The sequence below is a fragment of the Hemitrygon akajei genome, chromosome 29 (genome assembly GCF_048418815.1).
Source record: "Hemitrygon akajei chromosome 29, sHemAka1.3, whole genome shotgun sequence".
Classification (NCBI taxonomy): Eukaryota; Metazoa; Chordata; class Chondrichthyes; order Myliobatiformes; family Dasyatidae; genus Hemitrygon; species Hemitrygon akajei.
The window spans coordinates 21,073,880-21,079,449 of record NC_133152.1 but is presented as its reverse complement, the minus strand read 5'-3'; positions in this window follow the sequence as shown (position 1 = coordinate 21,079,449).

Here is a 5,570-nt window from a genome sequence, read left to right as displayed (position 1 = left end):
GCGCCGGGCGCCGCCCCCTCTCTCGGCCCCGCCCCAATCCGCCAACGCCTGTCCGCGGAAACCCCGCCCACACCTTTAGCCCCGCCCCTCACCGGCGCCGTTCCCCCCGGAGACCCGCCCCTTACATAGATACACGGGAAGCAAATTCGGCCACCAGCACGTTGGGCGGTAGCCAGGCTGGTGACCGTAAGGAAATAATGCCTGGGGAAATCACAGCCTTGAGTGACAGAAGTGGCTGCCCATGGCGAGCTACACCCGATATTTCCTTCCATTCAAACCAATGGGAACGATTTTTTTTGTTTGCAAACGCTCAAAAGACTTAGCATAGATGTTATCAAACATTAGGCACTGGGTGCAGAAGTTGCTTGGCAGAGCACAGCGCGGTATATTTGGTGACAGTTCGAGACAAGTACCAGAGGCTCGATTGGTAAGTTTGCAGATGATTGTAAAGTTGATTGTGAGAAGAAAAATGGAGGCTGCTTAAAGGAGCCAAAGATGAGCTTGATAGGGAATGCAATCTGGAGAGGTGTTAAGACATGTGGTTGAAGGGGGGGGGGGGAAGCAAACAAAGGAAGGGAATACGTGATAAACTGCAGGACAAACACGAGGAAATCTGCAGATGCTGAAAATTCAAACAACAATACACACAAAATGCTGGTAGAACACAGCAGGCCAGGCAGCATCTGTAGGGAGAAGTGCTGTCGACGTTTCGGGCCGAGACCCTTCGTCAGGATATAGGAACTACAGAAGATCTAGTAGTGCATGTCCCCAGATCACTGAAGATACATTGATTGAAAGGGCATATAAAACAGTTGACTTTACAGGCTGAGGTACAGAATACAAAGATTGTATGAAGCACTGGTCTAGCTCAAATCTTATGTAAAATATGGGCTTGACATGGCAGGATTGACGTGACAGCACCAGAGAATGTACAGAGGGATTTTTTTTTCAAAGCTGTTGCCAGGACTAGAATGTTATTTTAATAATAAGAGCAGGCTTCTCAGCTGGAGCTCTTTTCTTTGAAACAAATAGACAGTGGGGAGGAGTATCTGAGGTGTGCAAGATTATGAGGGCTTTCATTAGGACAAACAGAAAGGGCCTTAGCAGATTGGTCAGTAAGAAGGGATATAGTTTTAAGCTGACTAGTGGAAGGATTGAAGAGGAGTTGAAGACAAAAGTTTTCATTCAAGCTGTGGTGGAGATCTAGAACACACTTTCTGACAGGATGGTGGAATGAAAACCGCCATCATATTTTAAAATTCCTCTGACCAGCATCTGAACAACTCTAATGTCTAGGGACGTGAACCAGAAACTGGAATGTTGGTTTAACCTACATAGAACCTTCCTGTGTTGTAAATTTCTGTATAAGAAATTAAGGACAGATTCAATAATTAGGCCTGAGAAAATTTATAAGAGCTATCTTAAAGGTGGAAAGTGGGATGGCAAGAGTTGGGATTCCGAAGTTTCTGGTCCCGGCCCCTGCAGGTATGACAACCGGTGGTGGTGAGATTATATTTGAGAAGTATCAAGAAGTGAGGTATCTTATAGAGTTGTAAAGCAGGTGGAGATTACAGGTCAAAACTATGTAGGGATTTGAAAACCAAAGTGAGATCTTGAACATGGAGCCATTGCTTGAACAGGTGTCAGTGTAGATTTGTGAACCAATTCTACATTCAGCAGAGTATAGTATTTAATAGTTTGGAATTAAAATTGCCCCTACACTAGATAGGAATATAGGAGCGAGCATAAGAAATGTAGGCAGAAGTTGCTCCATTTGCTTTGCCATTTGATTGCAGATGATGATTTACCTCAGCACCACTTTCTTGCACTAAATCCAAGTGCCTTAATTCCCAAAATATCCCAAAATCTACTAGTCAAAAGAGTGTGAGGGCAGAGACAGAAGATTCCCAAACTGTTAAGGGTAGGCTTTTGTTTAACATGTCTTAGACCATAAGACATGGGAGCAGCATTAGGTCATTCAGCCCATCAAGTCTGTTCTATCGTGGCTGATCACAGATCCCACTCAACCCCATACACCTGCCTGCTCGCCATATCCTTTGGTGCCCTGACCGATCGGGAAACTATCGACTTCTGCCTTAAATATACTCATGGACTTTGCCTCCACTGCAGTCTGTGGCAGAGCATTCCGCAGATTCACTACTCTCTGGCTAAAAAAATTCCTCCATACCTCCCTCAAATTTGAGGCTGTTCCCTCTAGTTCTGAATACCCTCATCATAGGCAACATCTACCTTATCAAGTCCCTTCAACATTTGGTAGATTTTGATGAGATACCTCCGCATTCTCCTAAATTTTAGTGAGTACAGGCCCAAACAGCCAATGGCTCCTCATATGTTAACCCCTTCATTCTCAGAATCATCCTCGTGAACCTCCTCTGGACTCTCTCTGATGACGACACATCCTTTTTGAGATATGGGACCCAAAACTGTTGACACTACCCCAAGTACAGCCTTGACTAGTATCTTATAAAGGCTCAGCATTATCTCCTTGCTTTTATATTCCATTCCCCTTGAAATAAATGCCAACATTGCATGTGCCTTCTTTACCACAGACTCAACCTGTAAATTAACCTTCTGGGAGTCTTGCATAACGACTCCTAACCCCTCTGCGCTTCTGACATTTGAGCCTTCTCCCCATTTAGATAATAGTCCGCACAATTGTTCCTTTTACCAAAATGCAATATTATACATTTCCCAATACTGTATTCCATCTGCCACTTTTTTGCCCATTCTTTCAATTTGTTCAAGTCCTGCTGCAATCACATAGCTTCTTGAGCACTACCTACCCCTCCAACTATTTTCATATCAGCACAAATTTTGCCACAAAACCATTAATACCATTATCCAAATTGTTTACAAACAACGTGAAAAGTCACGGTCCCAATACTGACCCCTGAGGAACACCACTAGTCACCGGCAGCCAACCAGAAAAGGCCCCTTTTATTCCCACTCGCTGTCTCCTGCCTGTCAGCCATTCCTTTATGCATGCTAGTATATTTCCTGTAATGCCATAGGATTTTATCTTCCTCGTGTGACCCCTTATTAAATATCTTCTGAAAATCCAAGTAAGTGACATCCACTGACTCTCCTTTGTCCACCCTGCTTGTTACTTACTCGAAGAACTCTAATAGATTTGTTAGGCAAGATTTCCCTTTACAGAAACCATGCTGACTTTGACTTATTATTACTCTCCAAGTACCTCGAAACCTCATCCTTAATAATAGACTCCAACACTTTGCCAACCAACCACTGAGGTTAAACTAACTGGCCTATAATTTCCTTTCTTTTGCCTTCCTCCCTTCTTAATGAGTGCAGTGACATTTGCAATCTTCCAGTCTTCCGGGACCATGCCAAAATCAAGTGATTCTTGAAAGATCATGACCAATACATCTGTTATATCTTCAGCAACCTCTCTCAGGACTCAGGAATGTAGTCCATCTGGCCCAGGTGATTTACCCACCTCCAGACCTTTGAGTATGTCTAGCACTTTTCCCTTTGTAATAGCAATGGCACTCTCTCCTACTCCCAGATACTCATGGGCCTCTGGCACACTGCTAGTGTCTTCCACAGTGAAGACTGATGCAAAGTTGCAGTATGTTCATCTGGCATTTCTTTGTCCCCCATTACTACCTCACCAGCATAATTTTCCAGTGGTCCAATATCAACTCTCACCTCCCTTTTATATAACTGAAAAAAATCTTTTTGGTATCCTGCTTTATATTATTGGCTAGTATGCTCTCATTTTTCATCTTTTCCCTTCTTTGCCTTTTGTTGGACTTTAAAAGCTTTCCAGTCATTGAACTTTCCACTCACTTTTGCTACTTCATATGCCCTTTCCTTGGCTAATTCCCTTGTCAGCCATGGTTCCCTGAGAACTTCTGTTCTCAATTTATGCTTCCAAGTTCCTGCTTGATAGTCTCATATTTCCCCTTACTCCAATTAAACACTTTCCTAACGTGTCTGTTCCTGTTCCTCTCCAATGCTTTGGCAAAGGAGATAAAATTGTTATCACTATCTCCAAAATGCTCTCCCACTGAGAGATTTGACATCTGACAAGGTTCATTTCCCAATACCAGATCGAGTAAGGCCTCTCCTCTTGTAGGCTTATCTACATATTGTGTCAGGAAACCTTCCTAAACACACCCAACAAACTCCACCCCATCTAAACCCCTCGCTCTAGGGACATGCCAATTGATATTTGGGAAATTAAAATCTTCCACCATGAAAACCCTGTTATTATCACACCTTTCCAGAATCTGTCTCCCTATCTGCTCTTCAATGTCCCTGTTATTATTGGGTGGTCTATAAAAAACACCCAGTAGAGTTATTGACCCCTTCCTATTCCTAACTTCCACCCACAGATACTCCGTAGACAATCCCTCCATGTCTTCCTCCTTTTCTACGGCCATGACACTATCTCTGATCAACAGTGCCACGCCCCCACCTCTTTTGCCTCCCTCCCTGTCCTTTCTGAAACATCTAAAGCCCGGCACTCAAAGTAACCATTCCTGCTCCTGAGCCATCCAAGTCTCTGTTATGGCCACCACATCATAGCTCCAAGTATAGATCCACGCTCTAAGTTCATCTGCTTTGTTCATAATACTCCTTGCATTAAAATAGACACATCTCAAACCATCGGTCTGAATGCGTCCCTTCTCTATCAACTGCCTATCCTCCCTCTTGCACTGTCTCCAAACTTTCTCTATTTGTGAGCCAACTGCCTCTTCCTCCATCTCTTTGGTTTGGTTCCCACCCCCCAGCAACCTTAGTTTAAACACTCCCTGATACCCTTAGCAAACCTCCCCAACAGGATATTGGTCCCCCTGCGACTCAAGTGCAACCCGTCCTTTTTGTACAGGTCACTCCTGCCCCAAAAGTGGTCCAATGATCCAGAAATCTGAATCCTTGCCCCCTGCTCCTATCCCTCAGCCATACATTTATCCTCCACCTCATTCTATTCCTATACACGCTGTCACACGGCACAGGCAGTAATCCCAAGATGACTATCTTTGTATTCCTGCTTCTCAACTTTCTTCCTAATTCCCTGTAGTTTGCTCTCAGGACCTCCTCCCTTTTCCTGTCGATGTCGTTGGTACCAATATGTACCACAACCTCTGGCTGTTCTCCTTCCCACTTCAGGATATCGTGGATGTGATCAGAAACATACCAGACTCCTGCCCTTCCCTCTCCTGACTGTTACCCACTTACCTGTCTCCCCAGGCCCCGGTGTGACTACCTGCCTATAGCTCCTCTCTATCACCTCCTCACTCTCCCTGACCAGACGAAGGTCATCGAGCTGCAGCTCCAGTTCCCTAACACGGTCCCTAAGGAGCTGCAGCTCGATGCACCTGGTGCAGATGTGGCCGTCCGCAAGGCTGCGAGTCTCCCAGACTTCCCACATCTGACACCAAGCACCAGGTTGGTGAAACCCGTGATTGCAAGTCCTGGGTTGAGACTCAAAGTTAAAACCTGTGATTGATGGGTCAAAGGTCAAACCTATGATTGGCGAGTCCAGGGTTGAGGTTTGAAGGTCAAACCTGTGATTGGCGAGT